Below are 22,251 nucleotides of genomic sequence, written 5' to 3' on the forward strand. Positions count from 1 at the left end.
CACTAACTCTGCCCAGTAGCCAAACTCCCATGTTGATTAGCTCAACTGCCAGCCCCCATTACCAAAGAGAGAGGGTATGATTCTATTAGGGACCAGCTGTCCTGCCTTAGCCTCTTACCCGGCTGCGCCCTGCCCTGGCACACTAGACTCAGAGGCTTCCTGCCTCTTTAATCTTCTGGACTGGAGTGGGTGCCCCGGCTGCCTGGGAATGCCGGGGGGGAGACTCCCTGCTCTCCAAAGACGCCGGCAGCTGCTTCCTGCCCAAGGGCTCCACCTCTCCCAGCCGTCTGGGACAGGCACCCTGTGCCCTCCAGGCAGGAGCTGACTGACAGCAACTAGGGCCAAAGGGGTGCAATCAGGGCCGGAGCCTATGCGGGGCTTGCACCTGTCTCCTGCCCAGGGCCTAGTGCCCTCTCTGCCCCCGGGCGGCTGGGCTGGGGCCGGCGGGGCGGGGTCCCCCCCGCTGCCCGGGGGCTGAGCAAGCGGCGCTCTGCGACCCCCTTGGAAGCCGGGCGGGGTGGGCGCGGCGGGGAGGGGGCTAAGCCGCTCCCCGGCGCGGCGGCCAGGCGGCGCTCTCCGCCCTCGCTGCTGCGCCCCAGGCTCTCCGGGCTGGGAGGCGCCGCGCGGAGCCGGCAGCAGCCACTCGGCAGCGGGCGGAGACGAGCGGGTCCCTCGGCGGCGGTGGCAGGGAGCTGCGCTGCGGGGCGCTCGGGAGCGCGGCCAGCCGAGCTCCGGGGATTTAGCCAGCGCGGGGCTCTCTCCGATGGGCTGGAGCCGGGGGAGGACGCGCGGGGAGCTCCGGTGAGTACAAGCGTTCGCCTCTCTGCCCTGGATGGTCCCGCTGCCTGGAGGCGCGGTGAGCATCCGCCGCTGCCGCTCTCCCTGACCCCGCCACCTCCAGCGCCCTCCCTTACACAGGTCCACTGGAGCCGGTCACTGGCTTTGGGGTTTTTTAACCCAAAAATATTTTTAAAAAAACCCTCTGCAGACGTGGCAGGACAGAGCTGCCCTGTCCTCGGCTTTAAATGCACGTTGGCAGGGCTGCAAAGCTGGCCTGTCTGCTTAAACAAAATGCACCCCCGTGCATCTGTGAACGTGACCAACATCTGTTGTGATGCACCTTGTCGTGTTCTCCGAGCCCTGGCTGGGAGCGGGGGGCATGTTTCTCAATGTGTGATTGCAAACCGGTCAGGAGGGGAGTAATGCGGACAGGCCGGGCATTTACCCGCATGGGGAACCCCGAGATCTAGAGATGGTTGACGATGTGGACAGATCCGCTTTCAGTAGCGTTCAGGCGTTTCTCGTGTGGGGAAGGTAAACTTTGCGTTGAACGATGCAGTCCTCCATCGATTGATGATGCAGCCCGAAGCCGATTAGCAAAGGGATGCGATGCATTGTCATGTGTTGCCGGAGAAATGGGGAGTTTGACGGGGGATTGGAGGGGAATGAAACTGCCCTCCGCGCTGAACGGTTGTGAGAAATCCGGGGGAACCGCGTGGGACTGGAGGATCTCCAATGGTTAGGGGCTGATTGGATGTATTTAAATCAAAGTGGGGGGCAATCAGTCCCGGTAGCACTGAAGTTGTTGAATTAGGCTGGAGGGGTGTGTGTGTGTGTGTGTGTAGAAATGCGTTCTTCTTTTTGTGGATCCCAAACACCTCTTTCAAAGTGATGTGTGGATCCAGTTTGTAGGTGCTGGGGTTGCCTACTCACAAGGAAACACCTGGCATTTCACCCAAGTTTTTTATTTCTGTTTCTCTAACTCCAGTTCCAAAATCTTGACCCTGCGATATTCTTTTATTGAGAGAGTTACCTCTTTGCACACACGTCCTTCAGTGAGGGTTTGGGAGAGCAGCTGCTGCTTAGCTTTATTTCCATTAGGAATCCTGGGCTAGCAGGTACTTAGCTCGAAACATTTGTTTCAGGCCCAGCCCTGACATATAAAATCTCAATCGGAGAGTAATTTTCTTTAACCCAAATTTGATTTAAATTGATGCAGCTGTTGGAGAAAAACACTGGGGAAAATGTCCTTTCAGGGGCTGTTTTCTCTGTCTCAGGTTTAAAGACAGCTCTGTTAATAGATTCACTATTGCTGTTTTTTTCAGGAGATTAATCTATAATGTGGTTGACTCGCTCCTGTTATTTAAAACAGACCCTCAAAATGGACAAGTTAGATTCTGAAAATCACCAGCTAGGCACTTGCAATTGTTTAGAACAGCTGTAATATGCACATTCCTATTAACAGCGAAGTGGTTTCAGTCCCTGGCTTTACCTTTACGTTGAGGTGAGCTGTAGCTCACGAAAGCTTATGCTCAAATAAATTGGTTAGTCTCTAAGGTGCCACAAGTACTCCTTTTCTTTTTGCAAATACAGACTAACACGGCTGTTACTCTGAAACCTGTTGTATATCTCTGTGGCTCTCAAAGATTCATTTACACTATGAACAAGTCCCTAGTACTAATTAGCACTCCACAGGAGCAGCTGCAATGGACCCTGCCTGTAATCAGGTGAATACTACGAGCTGGAGATTGAGACGATATAGCCAGTGATGTTCTGATGCATGGTGTGAAAGATCCACTCCGGGCAGCCAGGCTTCAAAGAGACAGTAGCATAGTGTGAAGCTCAAGGCATGAGAGATGCTCAGGAACAATTTGTTCCTGGACTATATTTTCCGAACCCTTTTTAAGTCTTTGTTGGTTTAAGCCACTCCATGTTAATTTAATACGGGTTTTGTGGCGTAGCTATCTGTAATCGAGGGAAGATAATATTTACACTTACATTTTCTCTGCTCTCTGTGTGTGTGTGTGTGTGTGTTTTTAACTGAATTCTAAAATAGAAAAATCTACATTGGAGTGAAGAAAACTGCTGCTCAGGAGTTTTGTATATTTAAAATTTTCTTCACTGCAGTAGCTTCATGGGATACATGTTTTGGGCCAAATTCTGTTACACGGGTGGACATCCAGAGTGACTCTGTAGTCGTTGATTTAAATGGAATCGCTCTCGATTTACACTGGTGTAAGCAAGAGGAAAATTTGATCCATTATTTGATTATGTTAAATCATATAATCTTGCTCCATTCTACCCCAGCAAAACACAAAAGGCCCAATCCTGCAATCCTTACTCAAACAAAACTCCCACTGATTAGAACCTGCCCTGCCAGGTTCTAACAGTGGGACAGTTCGTGCTATCTAGATCCATGCACAAAGCTAGGGAAAGTTGCCTCTTTCTCTGGCCGCTGCAGCCCTGCCCATCACAAATTTCCCCCACCCCCTTGTCTCACCCCATTGCCCTATACCCCCCAAGGCTACCACCTCACTTTACATGTGCATCTTCTGCAGGGTCCAGGAGCCTAATTAGTGGAACCATGCCTGCGCGACTCCACTAATTTGGTGGTGGGTGGCCCTTCATTATCTCATGTGTGGCCGCCCAGGTGCGCACCTTATAGGGAACTATCCGCAGATCACTTGAATGGAGCTTGTGGGCCACTGGTGGTCCACGGACCACAGTTTGAGAACCTCTGCACTAGAGTGTGTTAGTTTTATACTGGAAAAATTCTCTGCCCTGGGACCGATACATTTCTTGGAAAGAAGATGGGGAAATTCTAGTTTGCTGCTGCATTAACCTGCCTTTCACATTTTGCAGTGGTTTTAAAAGATATAATTCCACCCCCACCCCCGTTTGTCAGTTTAGAACAGTTGGAGATCTTAACACTTCTCCATTGGAGCCTGCTGTCCTCCTAAAGCACAGAGTTTTAAATAGTCTTAATTTGATCAGCAAAGAGGAGGATCATATGCTTATTGAACCCTATATCACAGCTCCCCCAATTTAGCAGAGGAAGAGCACTATGTGATGTTAAAACATAGCACATTTTACTGAAGAAGAGCCATTAGTCGATGGGAAACAGAAAACATTTTTATTGCCCCATCAAGCCAACTTTCTCTAATGATGTTCAGTTGAAAGGATTTAGAGTGGTATTTAATCAAATTTAGGGACAGTAATATTAAAAGTCCTTAGAAATAATTAGCAGGCTTCTTTAGAGTCTTGGGTAGTTTAGCTGGGTAAGAATGTGATTCATGTTTTTTACATCACTGGCTGAGTGTGGTACTGTGGTGTGTAATCTGGATAATGTTTACAGATCTTTCAGCAACCAGGCTCTCTACTCTAGTCCTTGAATTGCCCAAGGCTTTGCTTTATATACTTCTTTAAAGCAGAGAGTTTTCAAAATTGTACCTGGAGGCCAGCTATTTGTTTATACTAAAGGACACAGGACACTAATCAACCAATCAGCAGGCTGGTTTGATGCAACAGGAAATACTGCTTCATGCAATGTGCCATTAGCGCATGGAACGTATTGCCACAATGTATCATCAAGGCCAAGAGTTTAGCAGGATTCCAAAGGGACTAGACATTCACGTGGATCACAAGCATAACCCGAGTTAGAATAGTAAATATGAACATTAAACAAGAGTTTTGAAAGGGATATAAACCTCCTACTTCAGGGTTTAAGCCAGCATCTAACTACAGGCAGTTAAGAGAAGACTTTCCTGCAGTGGACAGGTGGTTATTATTATTTAGTTGTATTACTGTACACTTAGGAGCGCTACAATATCTCTGCTGTACAAACACAGAACTAAATATGGTCCTTGCCCCAAAGAGCTTACAGTCTAAGTATAAGACAAGAGACAACAAATGGATACATACAGATCAATGTGGGAGAGTACAAGGAAACTATAAGACCACACTGGCTGGCATGATGGGCTGTGGTTTCAGCATACCAGCAACCAAGCCAATGGCAAGGTTTTTGCAGACTTCACAGCAAAGGAGAGTTTTCAGGAGGATAATGTGTCCCTTTTATGGATGTTTAGGGGGAGCTCCTTCCAAGTTTATTATCCCATAACTGTCTACAACACCTCCTCTGAGGGATCTGGAACGTGACCGCTGTTGGTGCTGGGATCCTGGAATAGGTGACCTGTGTTAGGAATTGCCACACTGGATCAGATTATGTTCCAAGAGGGTCTTTTAAAACTATCCCAGCTCCATTGTATCTAAGTCCTCTGTGGGTAAATTAAATTTGCATGGTGAGATCAGTGTGCTTTCTGCTCTGCTCCTGTCCTTGATGAATTATAGTTTTATTTAAAGATTGTTAGGCTGGTTATGGTGGAAATATTTTGTCTAAGTAAACTTGCTCCTGTGCATCCCTCACGCAGACGGCCTTCTTTAGGAATACAGAAATTGGCCAACTTGATGCTTTGCTGGGATGGTACGGTATTAGTTCATGTCCTGACATTGGTCTTCCTTTGTGTTTCAGAACAGAGGAACACTATTCTCTGCTTTCAGGGCTTGATCCTGCAAAATACTGAGCACTCTGGCCTTGATCCAGCACAGCACTTAACCCTGTGATTAACTTCCCGCATGTGAGCAATCGCACTAAAGTGCTTTGCTGCATCATGACCCAAGTGCTCAGCACCTTGGCAGTGTCAAGTCTGCTCTCCCTAAATGTTGGGAACTGACCTCCTTCTACGTTCAATGAAAAGAGTAATTAATATGAATATTTCAAATAATGTCCATATGGACCAGAAATCTCTCCTGATTAATGCTTAGTGCTTTTCATCTTCAAAGTGCTTAACGAACACTAATTAGCCTCCTAATGAGATGCGTGGACATTGTTATCCCCAAACCTGTGCTACGAGTACTACACCACAACTGCCCTGAAATCAGGGGTGACAGTGAGTTAAAACGGCAAATTCCCTGATATTTCTGAAATGCTCTCAAAGGGCCTGACCCATCAGCCATTGGAATAAATGAAAAGGCTCCCATTGACTTCAGTGTCCATTGGATCAGGCCCAAAACCAAAATACTCTCTGCCTGGAATGGTAATCAACAAGCATGTTAAAATACTATCAAATTATAAACCTTTATCCATGCTGAATCTTGCTCAGGTGGAGTAGGCAAGGAGTGGTGGTGATCTCTGATTCAGGGCTCCCTGGTCCTGGGACACCTTAGAGAGGGAAGTGTTTTGCTTTTGTTTTCTGCTGCAGGTGTAAGGTTCCTAAGGTCAGCAGAAGATCAGGCATAGCAGAGCTCAGCTTAGTCAAGTCCCCGATATGTCCCTTTATCCCCCTTTACCTGGGGAGGGGGAAGATATCTGGCAGTAGCATAAATTTCCTCTGTACAAGAGAAATTCTCAGCTGGAATCTCAGGCTAGTGTAAAGCCACTTTATACTGCTTGCAAAGCAGACTGGATAATCTGGGCTAGTGTATATATACATATAAATATATATAATAGGCATGTGTGCGCGCATGCATGCGTGTGTGTGTGTTAAAGGTTGATAAGCAAACCGTAGTTGTTTCCAGTTCTGACATTTAACTAAAGTCATTTATGGCTCTGAGCTGCCTCTCTGCATGGTTTTCCTTTGCTTTATTTCAGCACATTCCAGGAATATATACAAAGAGAATGGCTGAACTTTAAACACAGAAGAATTTGCTTTGCATTGCTCACACTTTGTAATGCTCATATCTGACATTTAGAAAGAGTGTACAGCAGGCATGGGGTCTGCCTCCATCACCAAAGGGTTGTACCCACTTTGTCAATAAGGTTCACAATCCTTAGATACTTAAGAATCTTCAGCTGCTGGAATCCCAGGAAGTTGTGATGCCCAGAAGTGCCTTTCTCCTTTTGTGTTTGATATGAAGATTTTTGTCTAGAGCTGGTCGAAGATTTTCAGACCAAACAATTTTCTGCTGAAAATATTGATTTGATTATGTCAACAAATTTTGTGGGTGTATACTTATTTCACTGACATTTTTATGGGATGCTAGTGAAACATTTCATTTGACTTTATCATTGTAACATAAAAGTAACATTATACAATATACTTATATTTATAATGTTGTAAATTATATCTCACAAAAGTTGAAACAAAGGCAACAGGAAACATTTAGACCTTCCTGAAATGAAATATTTAGGAATATTTAGTTTCATAAAAAATTCCAAAATTTCTACTTTTCCATCCCAGTTTGATACAAAACCACATTTTGAAATTTCAGAATTTTCCTCAGGATGGAATTGTGTTTTTCACCCAGTTCTAATTATGCCCATACTAGGGTTATGAACGTCCAGCTTGACTTGCTCAGTGCACTCTGATGTTCACTGGTATTATGAATACTGTGGCCACGTCTCTACCTTTTTAGAGCATTTTCCCATCTAAATTAACCCTCCAGTAATATGAATGACCCAGTGGGCTTTCAGTGGTGCCTGTTAGATCATAAACTCCATCAGTTAATAGCACTTCTAGTTGTCAGGCTTTTTACTGCAATTCTGTACCTGGCATTTATGAATAGACACATTAGTAATTAATATTCATCTTATTTTTCATCTGTTGCTTCAAGGGAAAAAAGTCCTTTAATCTTTTATCTCCTGTTAGAAGTACATGCCAGGTTATTTGGCTGAAGAGAGACTTTCCTTCTACCTCTGTCATAGCTTAAAAGCTTCACCATAGTTTCCCCAGCTGATTTTGTCCTTTCCCATTTGGCAAACATTGATCGTGTTTCTCCTTATTTAACGCACATTAAATGTAACTGTTTCTTTCTGTTTATAATCTTTGTTCTGCCCCAGCAACTCAAGGATGTCAGCTGTGAGAACAGTATTTATCAGCTAACTGGTGTTGTACAGTATGTTCCAGGAGGAACTCTAAACGCTGAATTGAGGTCTTACCATGGTCCTGATCCAAGAAAGGATCTCTGTTCAGGGATGTGTTTAAAGTCCTACTGAATTCAATGGAACTTAAGATGATGTTTGCAGTTAGGCATGTGACCTCAAACCTGGCCCATGGGTCCCCAGGTAGTGCTTAGGCCACAGTGACCATCCCGCAGCTCACCTGAGCAACTGGAGAAGGGAACCAGTGATTTGCTAGCTCACAAATGGCTCTTCCCCTGAAGCTCCTGATTGGGGAAAATATCCAGCACCCCTGATTGGTTGGGGAGCTCTATATAAGCTAGGAAGAGGCACAGGAAAGAAGTTATCTGAGCAAGGAGAGGAATCCCTGCTGGCCAGCCACTATGGACCTTTCCTGCTTCCCTGACTCCTGAGCCCTGCATTCCTGCTTGCTTGTGGTTCCTGTCCTTCTTATCCCAGACCCCCAGCTGTTCCTGCTTTCTGCCTCACTCCAGGTCATAGGTGCTGCATCTGCAGTCATATAAACCTCATACAGCATGTGCGGTATGGACAGCATGTTCCATACTAAACATTTATAGCAATTTATCTTATATGAATCAAATCAGGTTTTAAGAGAAATCCACATATACAGGAAGATACAAAGTTCTGCAGTGTTGTAAACTGAAGGTCTGATGCTTCTTTATGTCGAGATACCCCAGTGCAGGTTATCGGAATGATGAGTATGCACATATGGAGTTTCCCTCTAATTCTTCTATTGGATGCGGGATCCACCAGAGGCAAATGGCATCTGCTCAGTGGACTGTTGACTGCTCCCTTCCTTTCTTTGTTCCCCGCTATCGCTGGATAGCATGCTTGCTTCCTACAGGGGTCATGCTGCTGGGACTCTGCTATCCCATAGCTGCCCCTGGAACCACTCTTAAGAAAGTTTCACGCAATAAGGGGAAATAAGTACAAGTTACTCTGCTCCATGGATTTGAGAGAAGTGGGGAAGAATCTGCAGACACCTCCTGGCCCTCTCTACTCTGTCCCTCCCAATCTGTGGACAGGGAACCCGGTAGAATCTTCTTATCCATGTGTACAGATGGGAGAAGGGGGCTGAAGTTTCAGTCATATGGATCATTTATGGTTGGAATATTAGATTCATATTATATTAAATAATGTATCAAAGCTACATAGACAGCTGCAAATACCGAATCCCCTGGTTACTGAAGATCAGGCACATGTGAAGATTGTAATGCATCTGTTGGAAAAACTATTCTGTGACCAGATGACTGAGTGATTTTAAAGCCCTGATTCAGCAAAACACTTAAGCACCTGCTTAACGTTAAGCATTTGTTCAGGTCCCACCCTCCCTCCCCCGTTCATCAAAATTAAACGTGCATAAATCACATTAACTTTAATATTCTAAATACATTCTTTATAATATTGGATACAATGTAGGTTCCTTAATTTTCATCTCTAGAATAAGTAACTGGTTATAAGATATGATTACATAATATATGTATACAATTAGGAAGTCCATAGTCTTCTGCTTTTAATCTTATTATTTATCAATACTGCATAGTAAATCAGTAACGCATGTAATCATCCACACTGTTTAGTTTGTACACTGCAGTACAACTGTGTGTATTACTAAATAGTTTGTATTTGTTTTTAATAGTAAAGCCCCATTTAATAATATTAAGTACCTTTCAAAAGTGGATTGATCGCATGGAAAGCACACATCCAAGCGTGATCCTTGCTAATGAAAATAGCTTGGATTCTTTTCACATGGAAGGCGTTGTGTGATGCTGCTATTGTTGTTAGGTAATTTAAAGGTCATTGATTGCAAATTAATATGTTTTGGAGAGTTTACCACACTGTCATGTAAACCAACATGAATATTCAGGAGTATAGAATCTATTGTAAAAAAATATACAGGTTTCAAAGGGGCGGTTTTGACGAAATGTCACTGATTGCATCAGTCAGAGGGAACTCTCTCTTGGGATATATACGTGGGAACTCTCTCTTGGGAGCTAATAGTTTTGTGTATTATCGCAAGGTACATTCTGTAAATGGAACTGCAAATGACAGCAGTGATATGAGAAAATGTAGTCATAAAATCCAACTCTAAACATAAAATACAAATCCAGCAGCCGTTAGACTGTGAGTTAAATGTGCACACTCCCCTAACCCAGGATATTCTTATAAAATAGAAATAAAGTATAAACTAGGTGAGGTGTACAATAGACCTAACTTTCCCCTCTCATCCATTTGGCACTGAGGGAGCTCCATTGACTTCAGGAGAGTTATTCCTGAATTACACCAGTGTGAACGAGAGGCGAATCGAGCCCTGTATATTATATTTGAATTCTAAAACACAAGCATATTGGAAACTTTCTGTTAAAGCCCTAGATCTGGTGTTTTTGTACTAGGCAAAAATACCGTTGGTAGGGTAAACAGTTTGGATTTTCTAATTTGCATGGCCAGATGGGAAGATTTACTCCTAAGCACCTACAACATCATCCATCTCTCGAGTCTTTCCATTGTCATTAATGGGATCAAGCCATTAAAAGTGAACTTCAGCAGAGATACTGAGGCAAGCACTATCCTGATCAGCCCTTTGGAGTCAATAAGTCAGTAAATATCAACACAACAGATCTAGCAGGGGCTGGAGTAAGAGTTTAAATGTCATAGTGAGGAAGAGCATGTCATCAGGAGTATTTCTCTTGCAAAGCATGAGTTAAATTGATATAAATCCAGAGTCGGTCCAGCGATTTATTTATCCATTGGAGTTATTCTGGATTTATACTGGTGTAACCGAGATTAGAATCTGGCCTTTGGAGCTTTGATAAATGAAAGTAGGAATGTTTCTCCCACAAAGCGGAAATACCCCTTTGAATGTTTGTATTTTAAAAGAGAAAGTTCTGCTGGCATTGCTGGCCAAGTGATGTTTCAAAGGTATTTTTTAAATTGCACCTACTTTCTAATAGTTGCTGTTAATAAGATACCTGTGTTCGTTTTTATAGGCTTAATTGTGCACATGGGTTGCTCTACAATTTGGTTCATTACCTTTTGCATATGTCACGTCTCCCACGCAAGTGTACAAATACAATTAAAAACCACGGGTGTATGTTGAAGGAAAAACAACCCAACCTATACAGCCACATTCATAGGCATTTAAGGAGGTAAAATGAGAAATCCAAGGTTCTGTCAGTAGAAAAACTTTGATTTTGATGTTTTCACAGGGTCAATTAAAAAAAATCCACGTGGCAAGTGACTTTTATGAGCACATGGAGCGAGGAATGCGTAAAGGGTTTTAAATGGTTGGGATTGAGGAAATGCATGACAACTGCACCCTGTAAAATGATATGCATTCTAAGGAGCAAATGTTATTCTTGAGATGACAAACGCATCTGTGTAGGTACAGCTGCGGTATGCTAACTATTTTTGATAGTGAAAGTCCCATTGAGCATCTTGATGTCAGTGGTAATAGAAATATATTTGCACTTTACGGCCACAAAGGGATGAAATTAAGTAAAGGGAAATGCAGATGGCATAGCAGGAAAAACTGTCTAAAGGTGAGACCCGTTTAGCCTCCGAAGGGAAAGGTGGGCGGCAGCCCCATCACATGGGTCATTCAGCATGCTCTGGGTGAAGCCCCCAACATTCTAATGCACTGGCTGAGGGGAGTCGACTAGGACTGTCCACTTCACGAGTCCTCCAGATAGTGCAGGAGGTGTGAAAACTGTCACTGCACCGGCCTGTTTGTGTCAGTGGGAAAACGAGCACTTTGTCAGAGCACCGGGCCAAATTCAGGGCCAGTGGCATTCCAAGGGGGATGGGTTTGAACAATTGGCTTTTACACATCACAGAACCACAGATGGTTTATTCCCTCTCCATGAGTATGAAGTGAATTGTGCCAGGCCAGGGTATACGTCATCCTGTGGTTTGTGGTTTAATGTCCTCTGTGTGACCATGGCTACGGGGGTGATGCGCTATTTTCCAAACAAGTTCTTAAAACAGCCAACAGCAGTCCTGTTATCCTGACAGAGATGGGAAGATGGGCTTGCTGTAAATCCGTACAGAGAGATTCATCCCTGGGTTTGTCGCATGGATTTATTTAATCTTAATGCGATCGCCTGTTTATAACTCCTCCTGGGCTGCTGAACGTCCCAGTTCCACACGTCTGCAGGTCGAGCATTCTTCCCCTTGTTAGCTTGAAATGCGGTCTAGTGTCATCAGGTCTGGGAGTAATTACAGGGTCTGTACTGGAGATAGGGATGGACCTTTGATGCTGCAGGATTTAGGATTGCTAAACTAGGCCAAGGAAGTCTTTCCATTCTCTGAGGGTCTGTCTTCACTGCAGGGTTAACTCAGGCTCTTATTCAGATATGGCCCCTTGCCCAGCTACTGTCCGTACACACAAACCTCTGACGCATGCTTTAAACCTGGGTTAGCTGGCCTGGCTAGAGATATAGGCTAGAACCTGGCTCCACTTTCGCTCAGGCTGGCAACCAGACCACTTTGCAGTGTGGATGCAGAGGAATTAACTCAGGTGCTGATAGTCCTTCAATGCCTTCCCCAAACTCCACCAGCGCCATATTTTCTTGCTCTCTGCCTACTCCCTTCTGCTCCAGATGTCACCTCCCAGTTTATGCACACCGGTTCAGCATTTAAACCCCCACGTTTGCCTGCTGCCTTTCTGCTGCACTTAAACAGAGAAGGGAAAATCATCCTCCCAGAGTGCTGCCAGCCGGCCAGAAACTGACGCCAAGGTTCGGGTGGACCTCTGGTGTGAGGTCAGTAAGAGCCCAAATTAGGGGAGATATATTTGAAATCTGTAGTTCCCAGTTAGCTGGCAGACACGACCTTGGTGCAGGGAGAAAATCAAAGCCCTCCAGACAACATACCAGACGACCAAAGGTCACAGCTCCCTGCCTTGGACAATACGCTGCGAACCGATTAATAGAACGGTGCCTCTCAGTGCCGCACTAGGAGCCATGGAGTGTGCCCCAGAAGTCCTAGCCCCCACCCCCACTCCATGGATGAGTGCGGCATCAGTGTGGCCACAACTACCCAGTCTGGCTCAGGTGTGGATTTGCAGTGTGGATGCTCACACCTGGACTAGGCTAGCCCAGGTACCCAGCCCCGGGTTAACTTTTCAGTGAAGACATTGTGCTGTCTTGGTGTAGACTGCTCACAGGAATAGAGATCCACATAGGACAGGGTAAACTAAACAGGCTTTCATTAAAATACAAACTCATGTACCAGTGTCCCTTCTTGTGCCTCTTTTAAAGAGACTGTGCACTAGTTATCCAACTGTGCATGAATACAATACAGACATGCTGACACCCATGAAACCTATGCATTGTATTGACTTGACCAGGAACTTTAATCACAGAAAAATCAATACAACACTTTTACAAGTGACATTTAGTTTTTTAACAATACGGTGTTTCATACTAGACTTTGAGTCGCTGTAAGTGGGTTCTTCGGTGCTATATTGAAGATAAAAAGACATGTTAATATAGTAGAAGAGCCCTACATTTAAATATTAGCAATGAACGATAGAACCCTTTGGAAGTTATTTATATCCTGAGCCAGAAAGCAAGAGCTGTTCCACCATAACAGCCAGGGGCTCAGTTTGGTGGATATTACCCATCTTCTTTCTCCTTTATTAGACTATTTTATTCTTGTCTGTGTGTATTTTGAGGGGGGCGGAGGGGGAGAAACTGTTTAATTTTTTCAAAGATATCAACTAGCTCAATGTTATTTAGAAACACATACACTGTCTTAACCAGAACCATTATACAGAAAAGGTAAAACACGTGTGATTGTCAGTAGAGACTATTTAAGGACACACTACATCTGCAACGGGGTAAAGAAAAGGCTGAATTGTGCGTTTCACCATGACTCAGCAAGCTCAGGATGTTACTATTGATAATGGACCAGCATAAAAAGAGTGTGACTAGATCAAAGGAATATTGAAAACGTTGAGGTTCCAGTATTTTATGACCTGCTGGGGCTAGAAAAACTGAAATACTTCAGTAGAATTTCTGGGAATCCAATGTTGGAGTGTTGGTTTCTTGCCCTTCCAGGTCATGAGATTTTGTGCTTTTAGTATCCCGTTACACTGATTGTCGTCTTGCTCTTTTCCACTTGAATTTGAACATGAGTGTTGGCCATTTTGAATTAATCATCTAGAAATTAATACTATGTACCATTAGTCTCTAACTGTAGTGGTTCATCACAAAACTGATGCAGAAAAAATGGTAATCAGAAAGGTGTGACTCTAAGGTCTGAAATCGCACTACCTTGGAGGGCTGCCGCTAGAGGCTCTTTGCCATCTGAGTATAGATGTTTTCAGGGCTGCTAAACTTTTTCAAACATTAGGCCTGCACCAGTAAGCAGAAAAAATTGCTTTCTGATTTAGAAGTGCCTGACTTAATGCAATTTCTTGCAAAAGTATTGCAAGCAATTACCTTTCGAGTCATCAGAACTACAGAAAAGTTGTATTACAATATACTCAGACTCTCTCTCTAATCAATGTGTGTGTGATATGTACCATTCAGAAAATTAATTGTATCAAAGAACTGGTTTAGAAACTTCAATTTAAAAGGGGAATAGGCAGAAATTAATTACGAAAGAAACAAATCTCACCCTTTTTCCTTGGAAAGATCAGAGAAGTCTGTGCTTACAAGTTACGTTTGCCAGTTCTCCGACCACTCATCAGTATTCCTTTTCTGAAAAGCAAAAACAGAGACTGTCAGTGTAAGACGACATTTCAGAGTAGAGATTGTTTACTGCTTATAAAAATAAAATAATGAAAAGCTGTAAATATGCCTCATGCCCCCGTATTGCATGTTGCTGTGGGGAAATATTTCAACATTTGTTGTTCAGACTGCCTCACATTTTATGACCCCACCTGAAAAATGTGGCACTTTCATAGGAATTATATAAAAACAGCAACAATACCACATGTGATCAGGCAAACGCTAGAGACAAATAAACATTCCCAAGGGTTTGTTGGCACTGGAGTAGAAGCTTCAGGTCCATGTTTTGGTTTTCAATGCTTATTATACCTCTGTTAGGACCGACTGCTTAGACTGACATAGCTATGTAGATAGACCAGCTGTTTCTTCCCCCATGGCACTGGGAGCAGGTGTTTGTGCTAATGAATTCTCAGGGCTTTGCCCTTGAGGGAAAGAATCCTTTCTCTAACCCCCTTCTCCTATGCATGGCTTGGCTGCTCAGGTTGTTTGAATAGTACCAGGATTTGATCCTGAGTGCAGAAAGGTGAGCTCAGCCTTCAGGAACAGACACAGGAACTCCCAATAGAGACTCTTTGGGGCCAACGCCATCCACTACACACTGTCTGCCAGAAGTAGAATCAGCATCTTTCAAGTTTAACCCCCTACACATGTGAATCTAGTTACTAGTGATGGCTGGGGATGTCAGAGGTTATTTTTGTTGGGGCTAATGGGAGTGGACCTAAGATGCTTTTGGTAGCTGGGAAAGGGCCTAGAAAAGGGTGTCCATGCCATCCTCTCCCCCAGACATGCCAGGCTGTTTTGGTTCAAAATAAAAAGGGGAGCATGTGACATTAAAGAGCACTGCAGTAAACAGCGTCGACCCATCTCCTTCCCCTTTCGTATTTCCAGCCAGTCCCAAACCCTTCACTGTATTTTCTCCTTAAATCTGTGTCCAGCAATTCTGCTGCCCGTAGCAAAATCAACCACATTAGCCTCAGCAGCTGGCAAGAAAAGAGTTACGTGCCCAGGGGAACACCAGAGGATTGCCTGGGAGGATTTTGAGTAAGTCTCGTTGTTACAGTACAAAAAGAAAAGGAGGACTTGTGGCACAAGTCCTCCTGTCTTTTTGCAGATACAGACTAACAAGGCTGCTGCTCTGAAAGCTGTTACGGTACATTCTCACCAGTCTGAGCCCTGCTCATCCAAATGCTGTCCTTTCACTTCGCTCTTTTTTGAAGAGGACACGCCGTAGAGTTAGTTTGTGGAGGGATTGCTTTCCGTAAATTTGGGAGATGAAACCCCTTTTTTCCTGGAAATGGCCTGGAAACCCCAAAGTTAGACTTTCATTTCCCAAAAGCTGTTTCCGTTTCCCAGCTTTGAAACTAGGGCATGAAAATCCCTCCTCTTCAGGACTAGCCCTGAAGTATTCCAGGGCGTCTCCAAATGCAGTGCTCATACACAGCAGGTGGTGAAACCGACAAAGCCCATGCAGCACAGCGGTCACTGCTGTTAATGGATATTGAACTCCTCCTGTCTGATGGCAAGTTATATCCTGCTCTGCAAATGAGCAACTTTGTGGCTGGCAGAGCTGCAGATGACAGGACAGCTTGCTAATGCATTAATTCACATTCACACGCACACTGTTCTCAGAACTGCTCTCTGCTTGTCATCCAACAGATAGCGTCACTCCGTGTGATTATTTTTTCCCCCCAAACATCTTCTGCTGAGTTCTGATTTTAAAAAACACCTTAGTCTTTTGTCACTGCCGGCAGCTTTGCTCTGACCGGCCACATTGTATTTCTTACATGACAACAGCCTGCTGTGAAACAAATTGATGTAATGAATTAATGCATGGTTCAGTTTTTAGAGTCAGCTTTATTTATTGCATGGATTCCAAAGGATATGCACGTCTCAGCTATGTCCAGACTTCTGCATGAAATGGTAATTCTAATGCAGAGATGATCAGCCTCTGATTTATTTATATTGATATAGATTAAAACTGCGTCAGCTAGGGTATAAAATAAACACACCCCATCTCATTTCCATGAGGAATAGTAACTCTGAATTTTACATTTCTTGTCTCCCACAAACCACTGTAAAACGCTCTCTGTGTGTCTTTAAAGTGTCCGTTCACCATGGTGTTTAAATAGAAAGGATTCACTATTTTTTTTTCTATTCAGTCGGAGAAATGTGTTTTTGTTTAAATGGTGTATTGTGAAACGTGCATTTTCATACTATTTTAACTATATTCAGGAAAAAAAGTCTTAATTTCTGAATAGATAGTAGAAACACTCATTTCTCCCACTGCACAAAACAAAAAGAATGTCTTTCCAGACATCTCCATCAGAGGTGGTAGGAGATTTCCATATTAAAAACAGCTAGGATAAAAAAAAAAGTTAGCTTTTACAAAAAGTACCTGGGTTGGGGAGATAAGAAATATTGGAAAAGATTGTTTTGGTCCTTGTTATCTTTCCTCTACCTGTTCTCGATTGTGACAGATTGATTTCCAAACTACTGTGGGAGTGCAGGTAGCTTTCTACAATCATCATCAAGGCAGATCCCAAAGAGACGTTGCCTCTTTGCAGATCAAGGACCACCTGGATTGATCTCTGGCAAGGTCCTGATGGTGGTCTGGCTGGATATACAGTTTATGGCCATCACTGGCAGTCTCATCGTGCCACCAAAGCTTTTGGTGCACATGGGAATGCAGGCCGTGTCGTGGCATTCCTTGGTACAGACACTTTGGAATTCATTGGTCTCTCATCCTAATAAAGTATCTGTCGACAGAGAGCTGCCAAAGCTGAACCAGTGCTGATGGGAGTGGTTGCTAGATTTGGCTTTGAATGTCCTCATTTCTGATCTTGTCCTGCCACTTGATGTAAGAGCAGAAGATGAAGACAATGAGAAATGAGAACGTCAGTCTGACATTCTCCAGCCTTCCTCAATGCCGACCTTTTACTTCCATACAGCAGAGTTAGTATGACTGTGGTTCTGTAGCTTCGCAGCAAGCTTGATGTCACAATGAAGGGCCTGAACGAGAACCCACATCTTTCAGCATGTTCCAATGCTGTCTAGGAAGCTACCCAAATATTTGGCAGTTGACACCTTCTTGATATCCTGTCCAGAAACAGGAATACCGAGCTGGCTGTATTCTCGAGTTGGAGGCTGCTTAATGACAATCGCCAGGGATTTAGTTTTATTCTGATTTATAGCCGGACCAGTGCTGCTTCTTCCCTGACCAGATCGGCCATCAGCTGTAGCGATTCACCACTAATGGATCCAGGAAGACAGTGTTGTTGGCATATTCAAGATCTCAGAGTAGAATTGTGTTCAGCTCAACAGCAGCAACAGCTGCCTCATGATACTTATCCATTAACCAGTCAGTGCCAATGATGGTAGACAACAGTGGTGACAGAACACAGCCTTGCCAAACTCCTATGGAGGCAGCTTTCTACAAAACAGGTTTTAAATGAACCTATGTGAAATGCCAGGGGCTTGATTCTCTACTTCATTACACCAGTTTTGCTGATGTAAAACAGGAGGATCAGACCCTAGGTGGACATCCAACCATCTTCTGCCTGTGACAGATGCACTTGCCAGCCGCCATTTAAACAAGATGCCCAGTTCTGTATATCTCTGCAGTCTGCACCACAAAGCAGTTGTCTGAGGCCTTGTCTCGACTGCAAAATTAAGTCGACCTTAGTTAGGCCGATGTACAGTCACTGCAGTAATTACTGTGGTTTTTGATGTCCACACTGCCCTCCTTCTTCTGGTGGTGTGCCTCCTCACCAGATGGGCTTGCACCGACTTAAGTGGGGCAGTTGGGGGAGGAGGGGGGCGACTGCGCAAACTGTGAGCCTTGCGCAGGGCTGACAGCCAACAGGCAATGTAAGTAACCCTGTATCTACACAGACACTGCGTCACCCTAACTACATTGACCTAAGCACTGTGCCTCTTGTGGAAGTGGAGTTATGAGGTCGGTGTAGTAGGCGACTTATATCGGCGGGAGCAATATTGTAGTGAAGGTGCTTACAGAGTAAGCTCTGTAGAGTAGACCAGAACAGAGTGAGTGAAGCAGGGCTTGGGACTGAAAATTAGTGTCCCCCCCCGTTGTTTGTATCTGTAGAGTGGAATTTTATAGGAAATCTAGGGCAGGGTTCAGCAACCTATGGCACGCGTGCCAAAGGTGGCTGGCGAGCTGATTTACAGTGGCACTCTGCTGCTGGCCTGGGGTCCTGGCCGACGGCCCTGCTCAGCCCGCTGCCAGTGGGGGTTCCGTCCGCCGGCCCCGTCAGTGTAAAATGTATTACTGGCACACAAAACCTTAAATTACAGCGAATAAATGAAGACTTGGCACACCACGTCTGAAAGGTTGCCAACCCCTGATCTAGGGCATTGTTTGCCACGGCAATTCCAATTATGAGAAAATATTTTTGGTTTTGTTTCTGAACGGTCTTATTATTCTGTTGACATGTACAAAAGCTAGGGTTGCCAGGTGTCCAGTTTTCAACCTGGATCACCCGGTCAAAAAGGGATCCTAGCGGCTCTGGTCAGCACTGCTAACCGGGCCTTTAAAAGTCCGGTCGGCGATGCTGCAGGGCTAAGTCCCTACCTGTCCTGGCATTGTGCTGTGCCCCGGAAGCAGCCAGCAGGTCCGGCTCCTAGGCGGAGGGGCCACAGGGCTCTGCATGCTGCCCCTGCCCCAAGAACCAATGGCCAATGGGAGCTGGGGGGGCGGTGCCTGCAGGCAAGAGCAGCGTGCGGAGCTTCCTACACCCCCTCCTCCCCACCTAGAAGCTGGACCTGCTGGCTGCTTCTAGGGTGCAGCACGGAGCCAGGAGAGGCAGGGAGCCTGCCTTAGCCCCGCTGCGCTGCTGACCGGGAGCCACCTGAGGTAAGTCTGGGCCTCAAACTCCTGCCCCAGCCATGAGCCCCCCCAACCCAGAGCCCCCTCCTGCATTCCAAATCCCTCACCTCTGGCCCCACCCCAGAGCCTGCACCCCCACCCCAGAGCCTGTATCCCCTCCTGCACCCCAACCTCCTGCCTCAACCCACAGCCCCCTTCTGCACTCCGAATCTCTCAGCCCCTCCCCCCAGCCTGGAGCCCCCTCCTGCACCCCAACCCCCGCTTCAGCCCAGTGAAAGTGACTGACGGTGTGGGAGAGCAAGCCACCAAGGGAAGGAGAATGTAGTGAGTGGGGGGTGCGGGCTCGGGGAAGGGGCAGGACTAGGGTGTTTGGTTTTGTGCAATTAGAAAGTTGGCAAGCCTAACAAAAGCTGCATAACATCATAATGGCCCTGTCAAATAAGCCAATGAGAGATACAATTATTCTATCATTGTGCCTAAGGAACCCATCTACATTATTATTGTTATTTATTTAGCCATGTTTAAACACAGTTGTGAACAACTTCTGCCAAGTTTTTCTTGCTTGTATAGATAAAAACAAACAAACTTGTTACTACAGTAACTCCTCGCTTAAAGTTGTCCCAGTTAACATTGTTTCATTATTAGGTTGCTGATCTATCATAGAACATACTCGTTTAAAGTTGCGCAATATTCCGTTATGAGATTGTTTGACTCACCTCGCTCTGCCCACCCGGCGCTCCTGCTGGGGAGCAGGCAAGTCCCCAACCCCACTCCCCGGCAGGAGTGCCAGGCAGGTGGAAAGCGGCAAGCCCCCATGCCCCAACCCCGCACCCACTCCTTGGCGAGAGTGCCGGGCAGGCAGAGCAGGGCAAGCCCCCGAGCCCTGACCCCGCTACGCCCCTGCCTAAATCAAGCTTCACAATCATCACTGGTGAGTACAGTATTAAATTGTTTAAAATGATTTAAAACTGATCCTGTATATGTATATCATGTCTTTTGTCTGGCAATTTTTTTTTTCCTGGAACCTAACCCTCCCTATTTACATTAATTCTTATGGGGAAATTGGATTCGCTTAACATCGTTTCACTTAAAGTAGCATTTTTCAGGAACATAACTACAACATTAAGCAAGGAGTTACTGTATAACCAATTTAGATAACCCTTTTTTAACAGTGACAGAATCATAGTTTAAAGCATGGCTCTTCAATGCAGCTGTATCATGTTTTTCCTGCCTATGGAAAAAGCTGTTATAACACTGTTAGACCGTAGTCATGTTTAAGCGTGACTGGGAATAAATGGGATCATAGGCAAAAGGAAGAACGTTTTGGAAAGAGAGAATCTTCATCAACTCCAACATCTCCTTTTTATGCCATTAGAATAAGATATGTATGTGTATTAGAAATGCAAAGGTCTTAAACTGAGAATACCTAATACAGCAGTACAGTTAAAGCACAGAATGGATTTAGTTGAAACAGTTGTTACAAAAAAGTCAGGGAATCAGTGCAGTAAGAGGAAGATGCACTGAAGGTCATTCACTTATGCATTGATATATTGATTATCCTGTGGATAATGTATTTGCATAACTTTGGCCTTCTGGTAACAATGTGGAATACATAAGGGGGGAAATCCGAGGAAAATATTCCAAAGGATAAATATTGATTCTTCTTCCTGATATTCTAGAAATGAAGGTTCTGATGGCTATTACATTTTGTTCCAAGAAGATGGATCCATTATTCCATCGCATAGCTCTCAGCATCCAGATGACTAAAGGTGAGGAGATGGGTCTGGGACAAAGACCCAAAAGGAGTGAGAGAAGAAAACTAACAATTTCAGAACCTTAAAATGAGGAGGGATCATATATGCAAAAGCTCACATTTCTCATGCGAATGATTTACCTCAATAAAAGTAAGTGCAGCGTCGCAGTAAGAGATGGCATTGAATGCAGGCTCTGGCCTCTATACTGAGGGAGAGTAGAGTGGCATGTTCCATACTGCACTTGGATGATGATGATAATTATTGTAATAGTTGATGATATTTGCATTTCCATAGCACCTAAAAACCCCAGTCGAGGATCAAGCTCCCATTGGAATACATGTGCAGACCACGCCTATTTGGTCCGGTGCTCTGTCCCTCTCTAGTGGTTGTAAAGCCATATAGCAATTGATGAGAATGCTACACCTTGACTTAGGCTATGTCTGCTCTACCACTTGTGTGGGCAAAACATATGTCACTCAGAGGTGTGAATATTCAACCACCCCCAAGCGACATAAATTATGCCAGCGTAAGCGGTAGTGTGCACAGCGCTATGTCGGCAGGAGAGCTTCTACTGCTGACATAGCTTCTGCCACTCACGGTGGTACAAGTGTACAGCTGCAGCGCGGTGAGTGTAGGCATGCCCTAAGAGAGCTGGATCTTTTAACTCAGGCAGTAGAGGCTCCTGCATTATGATCCAGAGGTTCTCTGGCTTGATCCCTGTAGCCGATGATCCCCCAGGAGTATTGGCATTACTCACGCGTAATATAAAGACAGTCTCTGCTCTAAACAGCTTATCCGTTCAGGCTGTGACAAAAGACAAGAGGCAGAGAAGACAGACAAATGGAGAGAGGCGAGAGCAGTGAAACACCTCTGGTCTAATATTTAGCCATCTCCACACACCAACAGCCTTGCCATTGTCAAATGTTTTGTCGGCATCACAGCAGAGCTGAACCCTAAGGAGGGGTCTGAAGGAGGAGGACTGTGGAGAAGCATTGTGGATTTTAATGAGGAGCAAATCCCATTAACCAAATCTGCTCTTTTTAACTGGTCTAGTCTTATAACAGGTCCAGTTCCTATTTTCTTTTATTGTTCTGTTTATTTTGGGTTTACCATGCTCACCTGCCCCTCCAAAGGGGGATGGCATACATCCATTCTACTGTCTTCCCTAGCTCCACCCAGCATGCAAGCTGTGACAGTCTGGATGCATTTATCCAGGAGTCA

The 22,251-nt window shown here is 44.8% G+C and overlaps 1 protein-coding gene across 1 annotated transcript in view; it reads left to right on the top strand.

The window, feature by feature from the left end:
- Window positions 1–604: 604 nt before the first annotated feature.
- Window positions 605–22,251, top strand: part of RASGEF1C (RasGEF domain family member 1C) — a 114,496-nt gene continuing 92,849 nt past the window's right edge. The window contains exon 1 of the mRNA XM_043521070.1: window positions 605–801. The gene's annotated coding sequence lies outside the window, so the exon portion shown is untranslated. The remainder of the gene's footprint in view (window positions 802–22,251) is intronic.

Source organism: Chelonia mydas, chromosome 8, assembly GCF_015237465.2.
Source record: "Chelonia mydas isolate rCheMyd1 chromosome 8, rCheMyd1.pri.v2, whole genome shotgun sequence".
Lineage (NCBI taxonomy): Eukaryota > Metazoa > Chordata > Testudines > Cheloniidae > Chelonia > Chelonia mydas.